Source organism: Oratosquilla oratoria, chromosome 12 (assembly GCF_046742065.1).
Source record: "Oratosquilla oratoria isolate Oo_2021 chromosome 12, ASM4674206v1, whole genome shotgun sequence".
Taxonomy (NCBI): domain Eukaryota; kingdom Metazoa; phylum Arthropoda; class Malacostraca; order Stomatopoda; family Squillidae; genus Oratosquilla; species Oratosquilla oratoria.
In genome coordinates, this window is record NC_134788.1 from 72,627,192 (window position 1) to 72,639,287 (window position 12,096).

The 12,096-nt window shown below is 40.7% G+C and overlaps 1 protein-coding gene across 1 annotated transcript in view; it reads left to right on the top strand.

The window, feature by feature from the left end:
- The window catches only part of LOC143032019 (uncharacterized), a 428,918-nt gene that overhangs the window by 176,851 nt on the left and 239,971 nt on the right, over positions 1-12,096 (top strand). The gene's annotated exons all lie outside the window — the stretch shown is intronic.

Here is a 12,096-nt window from a genome sequence, read left to right on the forward strand (position 1 = left end):
AAGCAAGTAAATGCCTTGGTGGATTAAAAAGTGTAATGAGAAATAGACATTTTGGAATGGATGCTAAGAGGAGATTGTATGAAGGAGTGATTGTGCCAACAGCACTGTATGGGGCAGAAACATGGAACATAGAGAGGAAGAGAGAAGGAATTTGAATGTGTTTGAGATGAGGTGTCTGAGAAGTATGATAGGGGTTATTAGTCTGGATAGAGTGAGAAATGAGGAGGCGAGGAGGAGAACAGGGGTGGTAAGGGAGTTGGGAGATAGGGTTGATGAAAGAGTATTAGGATGGTTTGGACACATGGAAAGAATGAGTGAAGAAAGACTAGTAAAAGAGGTACGGAAGGCAGATGTGGAGGGAGTGAACATGAGGGGGCGACCTAGGATGAGATGGATGGATGGGGTGAGAGGGGCTTTGGGGAAGAGGGGAATGTCTGTTGAGGAAGGATGGGAGAGGACAGAAGACAAGGGTGAATGGAGAAGGGTTGTATATGGATGATATTGTGATGCATGAGGTGGAATGGGTGGAGGGATGGGGGGTGAGGTAGTATGTGTGAGAAAAATGTGACGCAGCCCTAAGGGATTTCTCCCCATCTCCTTTTCTGCATGGGGGGACGGGTTGGGGGGGGGGCTCGCCAATTTAATGAAGTGGCCTTACTGTGGATGTGCTGTGTCTTGCGACACTGCCTCTGACCCAGGGTAGTGGACAGGATGCAGGGAAGACCCATCATCCAGGAGGTGCCAAGATAAGAGGGAGGGTAGAGGGTGGAGGGGAGTGAAGTGAAGTGTATTTCGATTTGGAATGGGTGGGAATGGGTTTTATGCCTTTTTCTTTTTGGCTCCCTTCCTTGTAAGGGGGGAAAAAGCCTTTGGTATATGTATGTATGCACAAGGGATAGCCAAAGTCAAAGGCATAAATCCACTCCCACCCACAACCCCTCCCTCCCTCCCTTCCTCTTTTCTTGGCTCCTCATGGATGATGATGGGTCATCCCTGCATCTGACCCACTACCCTGGGTCAGAAACAATGTAGCAAGACACAGCACATCCACAGTAGGGCCACTTTATTTAATCGGCGACACCCCCTCATCCAGGAAAAGAGAAGACGGGGGGAAAATCCCTTTGGGCTGCATCAAGATATCATTCACACATACTCCCTCACCCCCCACCCACTCCTTTCCATGCATTGCAGCATCATCCATACACAACCATTCTGTACTCACCCTTTGTCTTCTACCTTCCTTCCCCATCAGACATTCCCCTCTTTCCCAATGCTCCTTTTACCCCGTATCCATTTCATCATCCTTGGTCGCCCCTTCATGTTCACTCCTTCCACAACTCTTTTACTAATCTTTCTTCACTCATTCTTTCCATGTGTCCAACAAACCCTCCCGACACTCTTTCATCCACCCCAGCTCTCCTTGTTTCTCACTCTATCCAGCCTTGTCACCCCTACCATATTTCTCAGGTGTTTCATCTCAAACACATTTAAAGTCTTCCTCTCTTATGTTCCATGTTCCTGCCCCATACAATGCTGTCAGCAAAATCACCCCTTCGTACAATCTCCTCTTTGCATCCATTCCCATATGTCTATTCAGGTAGCAGTACATTGCCAAAAACATATCCCTTCTTGAAAATCTTCATGCACGAGATCCATCCTACACTGACGAGTGGTCACAGATGCAGATATATTCAACCGTGAATCATTTTTTGATGCTCCACCTCCATTTTATGTTATGACACATGCAAAAAACAAAAAATCGAAATTCAGACTATGCCAGCATTTGAGCGAAACACTGGGCTAACAATTTATGGGTTAAGCTGTTATTAGACAACATCCAACATATGTTAAAGCAACTTGGTGCCTCCCCACACACACACACACAAAGAATAGGTCTTAAAAAAAACTTTAACAATGCATAATGTTAATTGTTACTGACCCCATCTCCCAACTCCTTTTCCACCCCACTCTCCTCATCTCCTCGTTTCTCACTCTATCCAGCCTAGTAACCCCTATCATACTTCTCAGGCACCTCATCTCAAACACAGAATTATGAAAGGGATGGAAATTCTCGATAGAGATGACTTGTTAAAGTGGGACAGAGGAGAAACAAGAGGACATGAAAAGAAACTAAAGAAGGACAGTTACAGAAGAGACCTGAAAAAGAATAGCTTCCCACATAGAGTGATTGATGTCTGGAACAAACTAAACAGAGAAACATTGAGTGCCAAAACTATACACGATTTTTAGAATAAACTGGATGCGGAGAAATACGAAAACAGGTCACTACAAGCATAGTTCTCGTCCTTTAAAATACAACTAGGTAAATACAAACTCCTCCTCTCTTATGTTGCATGTTTCAATCCCATACAGTTCCGTAAAACTAAGAATACTTGGAGTAAAAAAAACACTTCATTGAAGATGCTACATACAGTATATATCAAAGTTTCAAAACAACTAATGAATTTATTTATCCACTGGTGTCCTCCTCCTTCAGCTGCTCACACAGTTCAAGCAGCTGAGTCGCTCCCGTAACTTCTGGAGATGCTGCAGATAATTCTCCCTGCAAATAGAATTTTTTTTAAGAATTTTGCTCAATAGTTTTGTCATAACAAATGAAATCTTAAAGAAATGGGAAACAGATGAAACAGTTCAAATATGGCAAAACTGGGACAAAGCAGACTAGTAGATTTACATGTGAGCAGAAACAACTATGCAAGTTTTAGCAATAAAAATACAAACTATATGGCTCTAAAAAAAGAAAAAAAAAAAAATCACCACTTTCAACAATTGACAGATTGCACTATTAACCTCTTCAATACAAGTCGAATACTCATGCACAGCTGCCTGACTGATATACGATGATACATCACAATGCACTCATTATAAGATATAAAGTTATGGCTGTAATACTTGTTCTCTTCTACCCTGAATGTGGATAAGCACAGAAAACAAGATCAAGTCTGTCTACAGAATACATGGGTGATTTGATGATGATTTATGAGTTTTTGGCCGACGGCCAGGCACTGGGACCAAAATGATCATTCAGCGCCACAATGAATTTATGAAAATTGAAATTAATGAGATGTTAATGGAATGAATTTAAAATAAAGATAAGTTGCATAGTAAGACTATGTATATGAATAAAAATCAAAATTAATTTAAAAATTTGAATGAATAAAATCAAAATGAATTTAGAAAATTTGAATGAATAAAAACCAAAATGAATTTGAAAATTTGAATGGATAAAAACCAAAATGAATTAAAAAAAAAAAAAAAAAAAAAAAATCATATATATGATGATAATGAATTAACGAATACATAAAAGAAAGTAAGATCTAGATAATATTTACATAAAAGTTAGAGCTTATAAAACAAATTAATTTCTTTTAAAAATTTAACTAGTCCAGCTACATCTGCGTCATCTAAAAGATTTGGCATGGGCTTGCCAGCAAGCCCATATTTACGTCGAACTCTAGCATACAGCTGACAGTGCATCAGAATGTGATCAATTGTCAGAGGACTGCCACAATCACACTCGGGTGCATCTGATCCTTCTAACAGAAACTTATGTGTCAGATGGGTATGACCCATTCTCAACCTACTTAGGACTATTTCAGTTCTCCTATCAGCATGGAACACAGAAGGCCAGTATGACGTGTTAGGCCTAATGCTTTTATATTTCCTGTTAGTGGCAAGAAGAGGATCAGACCAACGGTCCTGCCACTTCTGTCTGATGTAAGACTTGATAGGATTATACAGATCAGAATGGGGCAATTTTCGCACATCAATTCTGCTTTTCTTACTAGCTTCCTTAGCTTCTTCATCAGCCATTTCATTCCCTCTTATTCCCACATGGGAAGGGATCCAGCAAAAACACACAGATTTATGACGAGAGTGAATGAATTGTAGCCACTCTTGTGCTTTTTGTCCTAGCGGGTGGGAAGTATTGAACTGGCATACAACATCTATGGCACTTTTTGAATCTGTATATATAACAAATTTCTTAGCTTTAGTTAATGAAGCTTCTTTTAAGGCATGGACAATTCCTGTTAGTTCAGCTGTGAATGACGACGCTGCATTGGACAGCCGTCCCAATCTCGAGTGGTCTCTGGTGACAACTGCACAACCAACACCTTCTTTTGATTTAGAGCCATCGATAAAAAATTTAAAATCTTTGACATGCTGTCGGTCATGTTCTAAGAACTTTGCTCGAACCACTTCTGGAGGAGAATTCTTTTTGACAATATTAACTGAGCAACGCTCAACTTGTGGTACCAACCATGGAGGGTTGTCTGGATATTTAACAGGTAAAATATGTTCATCAAGCAAATTGCCATTTCCTAGTTGATCTTTAGAACGAACATGGAGAGGCTTTGTATTAGCTCTATAGTTTACTGACAGGTTCTGATTTATCAGTTTGAAGGTTGGATTCTCTGGAGTACTTTTTATTCTTGCTAGATATCGTAGACCTAGCTCCTCCCGACGAAGGTCTAAAGGAAGCTGATGACAGTCTACATAAATACTCTCCACAGGAGATGTTCTGAATGCTCCAGAGCAGATCCTTAAACCCATATTGTGAATAACATCCAGTTCCTTCAGTCTTGTTTTACATGCTGAAGAATATATTTGGCAACCATAATCCAACTTAGAGCGACATAAAGCATCATAAAGACGCAGTAATGATTTTTTATCTGCCCCCCAATCAAAACTGGACACGACTTTCAAAATGTCCAAAGATTTTCTTACTTTTCGCTTCAAGTTATCTATGTGACTTTCCCAAGTTAGTTTTTTATCAAATGTTAACCCTAAAAATTTAACTTCATCCTCATAAGGTAAAATTTCCCCATTTAAAATCAGATTTGGAACTTCCTCCTGACGTCTACCTCTGGTAAAACGTATTGCCACAGTCTTGGTGGTAGAAAATTTAAGACCATTTTTCAAAACCCATTTTGATGTATTATTTATAGATCTTTGTAGGTCATGACATGCAGAAAGGGCATCATATGATGAAACATATATGACAAAGTCATCAACAAATAATGACCCTTTAACTTGGGGGCCAAGTGTGTTTATTATCCCATTAATAGCAACAGCAAAACAAGTAATGCTTAAAACACTACCTTGTGGGACCCCTTCCTCTTGACAAAAGGAAGATGATAAAGTGTTTCCCACCCGTACTTTGAGATATCGATTAGATAAAAAGGAACTTAAAAATCTCAACATATTTCCCCTTACACCCATTTTATAAAACTTTTTAAGTATACCATGTTGCCAAGTGGTGTCATAAGCCTTCTCCATATCAAAAAACACTCCAATAGTTTGTTTGCTTGTAGCAAAACCTTGTTGGATCTCAGAGAGTTTTAAAAGAGGATCCAGGGTACTTTGGTTTTTTCGGAATCCGTATTGATGGGGAGAAAGTAAATTCTTAGATTCCAAGTACCATACCAGACGAGTGTTTATCATTTTTTCCATTAATTTACATACGCAGCTAGTCAGTGCTATAGGTCGATAGCTGGTTGGTTGAAAGGGGTCTTTGAAAGGTTTTTGAACTGGAATGACGATGGAAATTTTCCAGCTCCTAGGTAAAGCCCCCGTTTTCCATATTCTATTGATGATTTTCAAGAGAAAGAGCTTTGCTTCAGCAGGGAGTTGGTGTATCATCGAGTACAAAATTCTATCCTCTCCAGGAGACGTGTCTTCAGTTGAAGACAACGCACTATGCAGTTCTTCTAGAGAAAACTCTGCATTAAACTCTTCAGAAGAGTTGGATACGAAATTTATGGTAACTTGAGAATTTCTTATTTGTTGGAATTCTTCTGAATAATTGTTTGGACTCGAGACATCTGAGAAATGTTTCCCTAGAGTGTTCGCTACCTCACCAGGGTCAGTGATTAGATTGTTGTTTATTTTCAAAGTTGGAAGAGGTGAGGGTATAAATTTTCCACTAAGTTTGCGAATCTTCCTCCAAACAAATCGAGATGGTGTTTTTGAAGATATTCCATTGATATAATATAACCAGGATTCTCTTTTAGCTTTTCTATAATATCGGCGTTTCTTAGCCAATGCACGCTGATAAATTATCTTGGATGTTTGAGATCCAGTGGTTTTATACCTCCTATAACATTTTCTTGTTATCTTACGAAAAACATTACATTTCTTGTCCCACCAAGGAACTGCAGGCCTTCGGGGTTGGTTTCCTGTTTGAGGTATTGATTCTACAGCACTATTTATGATTTTCTCTGATAGGTATGAATAAGCCTCCAAATGAGAGTCAAAAGAATCAAATTCCCTATCTATTTGTAAAACCTGCCTATACTTATTCCAGTCTGCCTCCTTCTCTTTCCACTTGGGTGGAGAGCAAGTAGGGATATTTTCTGTATATTTCAAATGTATAGGGTAATGATCGCTGCCATGCAAATAATTGTCAACTGACCAATTAAAATCCATAGCAATATTCGATGAGCTTATGCTTAGATCAATGGCTGAATATGTATTAGTATGGATATTATGATAGGTCATTGATCCATCATTATAAAGGATAATGTCATTTGCATTCAAAATGTTTTCAACAATGTTGCCATACATATCTCGATCATTTCCACCCCATAGTGGATTGTGCGCATTAAAATCTCCTAATATTAAGAATGGAGGAGGAAGCTGATTAATAAGGTTCTGAAGATCTACATTAGTGAAACCAGCTGCACCAGGCAGATAGATGGAACAAACAGTAATTGATTTTCCCAATATAGCTTTAATTGCTACAGCCTGAAGAGGAATTTAATCTCACAATTGCATGCTGAATACCTTTATTTATTATAATTGCAGCTCCTCCATGTGCCCTGTCTCCAGGAGGAGTGGAGGTGTAAATTTTGTAATTCAACCCAGGATTAATAGATGTTTTCCAAGTTTTGTTTCCTGGAGGCAAATGATACCTGGATTACTATCCTTCATCAGCACTTTCAATTCCTCTGCTCGAGTACGAAGACCCAGGCAGTTCCATTGGAGGATGTTGAACGTGAAAATACAATCATACATATACCAAGGCTTTTTCCCCCTTCCAAGGGAGGTAGCCAAAAAGGGAAAGGCATAAAAACACTCCCACCCATTTCATCCCTAAATACACTCCACACCCCTCCCACCCTCCCTCTCATCTGAGCACCTCCTGGATGACGGGTCATCCCTGCACCCTGCCCACCGCCCTGGGTCAGAAGCAGTGAAAAACGTGAACGTGAACGTGAAAATAATTTATTTTTTCTTGGATCCAGCCAAATTATCTTTGGACTGGAATTCTGGGGTATTTTTATTAAAAGACTTGAAGTTGTAATTTAGTCTCTTTACCTTGGAGCCCTGATCTTTACTTTTAGAATCAGGCGATAATGTCTTTCTCTTTATGTCTTGTTTATTCATTTGAGAGTTAGATTTTTCAATTTTTTTCCCTTCAATTCAGAGGCACTTACCCGTCTAACCCCGGAATTATTGTCAGTAGAAATCTCCATTTCAGAAGAGCCCAAAGGTTTAATACTGCTTTTGAAATGTGATGTTCCACTCTGCATCTGATTAGAGTTGTCTGCACCTACCAAATTCAATTCACAGCACGAGCTGGATGATGCCATATCTTTAAAAGGTGTAATAGAATGTGATGGTCCAAAAGGATCATGGGCAGTAAACTTATTAGATGTTTCTATTACAAAATTTTGAGGAGAAGCTGGTCTACCTTTCTTTGGTCTAGGGGGGGTCCAGAATCCATCTTTGGATTTCGAGATGTTGGTTTCTTGCTTGACTGAAGTTGAGGAGGTTGTTGGAAGGACACTAGGCTTGGAGGAGGTGGTGGGTAGAACTACAATTGTGTTCTCGCTATGAACTGTAGAGGTGTTGTCTAATGAAACAGGGGCATCCCTTTTATTCATTCCAGATTGAACATTAGGATCATTGTTAGACTTCTTGGCAGCATCTGCATAGGTAAATAGTGGATTTTTGTTTCTTTTAAGCTTATATTTAGCAGCTGCAAAACTGATGTGCTCATTGGCTGCTGTTTCTAGCACTTCACCTTCAAATTTGTAGATTGGGCAGTGACGCCAATTTGGTGAATGGCCACCTCTACAATGAAAACAGAACCTTTCTTTTTCACAAGTTTCACCTAGTGCATGCATACCTGAACATATATAACATCGTGCATTGTTAGGACATTTTTCCTTAATGTGACCAAAGTCAAAGCAATGATGACATTGCATAGGTCGTGCTTTAAATTTCTTAACTTGTAAATTTAAACGACTAATCTTTACATAGTCTGGAAGGTAAGGTGAATGAAAAGTGAGCTGTATGGCACCATTAATTCCTTTAAGTTTTTTTACAGCTAATATAATATCAGGACATCGTCTAAGGATCTCTTCTTCATTAAAGTCACACAAATCTTTGCAGTATACAACCCCTCTAGCGGTGTTAAATGATCTATGAGGGGTTATGGCCTCTACAACATTGGTCTTTAAAAGATGATAATAAAATAGCCTGACTTTTGCTAACTGCCTTAATTAATATTTTCTTTCCATACTTTTTCACATTTCCATCTGGAATGGATCCTACAAATTCCTCCAGATTCTCCCAGGCCTTTATTAGATTACTTTGTCCCTCTTTATATGTAGCGATATGCCAACTGGGAATTTGCATTTTCCTGTTCTTTGGATCTTTGCCATTTGGTTCAGAAATTTTAGGAATAAAATCACCATCTTCATCATCAATATTTCTAACATCCAGTAATTTAGATTGTCTTGAGAATATTAGGTCTTCATCTTCCTTTTTCTTTATATATTCAATTACTTCTCGGGCTGAAAAAGCCTTTTCATATGTAATATAGAGATTAAAAAACTGCTCATTACAAGAAACCTTTAACTTCATTCGTTCTACAGGTCCAAAATTCTTTGCTGTCTCATAACAAACTTTATAATTTAAGTCTAAACCAACATTAGGGCTGAATATGACTCTTAAATTTTCGTTTACATTTTTGACACCAGTTTTGTCACCCTGGTGTCCCAGTGGAAAAGGAGGGGATAAACCCCGTACACTTGCCATTTGTACGAGTGTATATTACTTCGACCTGGCAGTTCTCCGCCCACCAAAATTCCCAAGAATATCGGAGCCCAACAAGGGAGGGATGTGATGGCCACATAAGGTGGCCTCCCTAGAGACTACTGCCTGGTTATACACATGACTCCTAGAGCTTAAGGCGCCATCCGTCCGTCGAGTTCAGGCCCAGCTCTGGGAGCCATGTTTGACATTTAGACTTTCCCCTCGCTCGTGCACGTCAGTTACTCGAATTTTACGGGTGGAGCAGCATGTCATGCCACTCCACCCTCCATCAGATCAAAAGAGCAGTCAAAAGAATATTCCAAGAGAGAACCAAGGTCGTCAACTTTAGATCAATCCTGATAAGAGAAGGAAAAATTGAAAATAGTTATAGATAAAAAAAAAACTCATCCTAAAACAACTGTCATAGGATGAGGGCGACAAATCCTAAGAGTATTCCAGTCTATAATCAAAGCCAGGCTAGGGTCGTCAACATAAAGACTTTTGGCTCAGTTTTCGTCTGGTAGCTCGGGGCTGACCTCTCCAGTATGGTTGCACCTGGCTGGCACAGCTTCGCCCGTCCTTACTACACGGAAGCCCCCCCACTACGTCAAAGTACTGGGCCTCGCGTGCGCGCGTGTGTGTGTCTGTGTGTGCATTCGTGCGTGCGTCCGTTTTCCTGCTTTGATCTCCATGCAAGTCACTTGCACACTTGACTTACCTATCAACTTGCACCGTGTGAACAGGACTGGATATTTTGCGTGTTTTAGTGTGTGTGCGTGCGTGAGTGCGTGCGTTTTCCTGCTTTGATCTCTATGCAAGTCACTTGCACACTTGACTTGCCTATCAACTTGCACCGTGTGAACAAGGCTGGATATTTTGCTTGTTTTAGTGTGTGTGTGTGTGTGCGGGTGTGCGTGTGTGTGCGTTCGTGCGTGCTTGCGTTTTCCTGCTTTGTACTCCATGCAATTTACTTGCACACTTGACTTTTCTATCAACTTGCACCGTGTGAACAAGGCTGGATATTTTGCGTGTTTTAGTGTGTGCGTGTGCGTGATTTTCCTGCTTTGATGTTTATGCAAGTCACTTGCACACTTGACTTGGATATCAACTTGCACCGTGTGAACAAGGCTGGATTTTTTGCGCGTTGTAGTGTGTGCGTGCGTGTGCGTGCGCGTGCGTTTTCCTGCTTTGATCTCCATGCAAGTCACTTGCACACTTGAGTTGCCTATCATCTTGCACCGTGTGAACAAGGCTGGATATTTTGCGTGCTTTAGTGTGTGTGCGTGCGTGATTTTTCCTGCTTTGATGTTTATGCAAGTCACTTGCACACTTGACTTGCCTATCAACTTGCAACGTGTGAACAAGGCTGGATTAATTGCGCGTTTTAGTGTGTGTGTGTGTGTGCGTGTTTGCGTACCTGCGTGCCTTTTCCTGCTTTGATCTCCATGCAAGTCACTTGCACACTTGACTTTTCTATCAACTTGCACCGTGTGAACAAGACTGGATATTTTGCGTGTTTTAGTGTGTGTGCGTGCGTGCTTTTTCCTGCTTTGATGTTTATGCAAGTCACTTGCACACTTGACTTGGATATCAACTTGCACAGTGTGAACAAGGCTGGATTTTTTGCGCGTTGTAGTGTGTGCGTGCGTGTGTCTGTGTGTGTGTGCGTGTGCGTGCGTGTTTGCGTGCGTACGTGCGTTTTCCTGCTTTGATCTCCATGCAAGTCACTTGCACACTTGACTTGCCTATCATCTTGCACCGTGTGAACAAGGCTGGATATTTTGCGTGTTTTAGTGTGTGTGAGTGCGTGCTTTTTCCTGCTTTGATGTTTATGCAAGTCACTTGCACACTTGACTTGCCTATCAACTTGCACCGTGTGAACGGGGCAGGGTAACAATATCCCGCATATCAAATATAAATCTTCGTACATTGTTTATTAGACCGTATGTCAAGTTTAAGTGACCGGTGGATACTCTGAGTGGCGTGAAGGTATTCGAAAACTGTTTATCACTACGTATTTTCATTTCACTCAATACTATAACACACTTATAATAATCCTACAAGGACCGCTTGTTACCACTAGGGTCCACCTAATATACTTAACCTAAGGATTACAGAGGAGCGGAAAAAAAAATGCGTCCGCTCTAAACTGGTTTAGATACAGAGAGAGAGAGCGTATTCCATGACTGTGGTCATAGTGGCGGCCACAGTTGCTAACTCATACTACACATACAGACATCATTAAAATAACAAGGTACAATTATTATATGAATAATATCCTAGCTAACAAACGTAAAAGTGACAAAGAAATAATACACACGGAACATGGAAAATCTTGTTTCATACGATCTATAATTCAGAAAAGCGTGAAAAAGGGCGTGGCTACAAGCTAACCGAAACAGGTGGTTAAATGAAAAGTGCATTTTTTATAAGGAACACATGGTCTTGCGGCCACGCAACACCCCTCCCCCAAAAGAACACGCTTTTAATGGTTTGTAAGCAAAGAATCACTTTACCAAGGTCAATCACACTAACATTTAGGTTTGGACAGGGCATCAGCCAGAACATTATCTTTCTCACGAATGTGCGCGATCTTTAAATTGAAGGGCTGTAAGGCTAATGCCCACCGCATAAGGCGTTGGTTAGTATTTTTCATTCGTTCCTCAAATGTCAGGGGATTGTGGTCTTTGAACACTCGCAGAGGGTGAACTGTGCTTCCTACGTATACCCTAAACGTATCTAGAGCCATAATCAAAGCTAAAGCCTCCTTTTCAATGGTGGCATAGTTCCTCTACGACTTGAGGAACTTCTTTAAGAAATAACACAGGATGTAACACACGATCCTCCTCACCCTCTTGTAGAAGCACGGCACCGGCACCAACTTCGCTGGCGTCGACGTGGATGGTGAATGTCCTCTGGAGATCAGGAGCACGTAGGACAGGAGCATTTGCCAGCAGAGTCTTCATGCTCTCGAAGGAGTCCTGGCAAGCCTGGGTCCACTTGAAGGAGGTCTTGACACTCAGGTCGGTG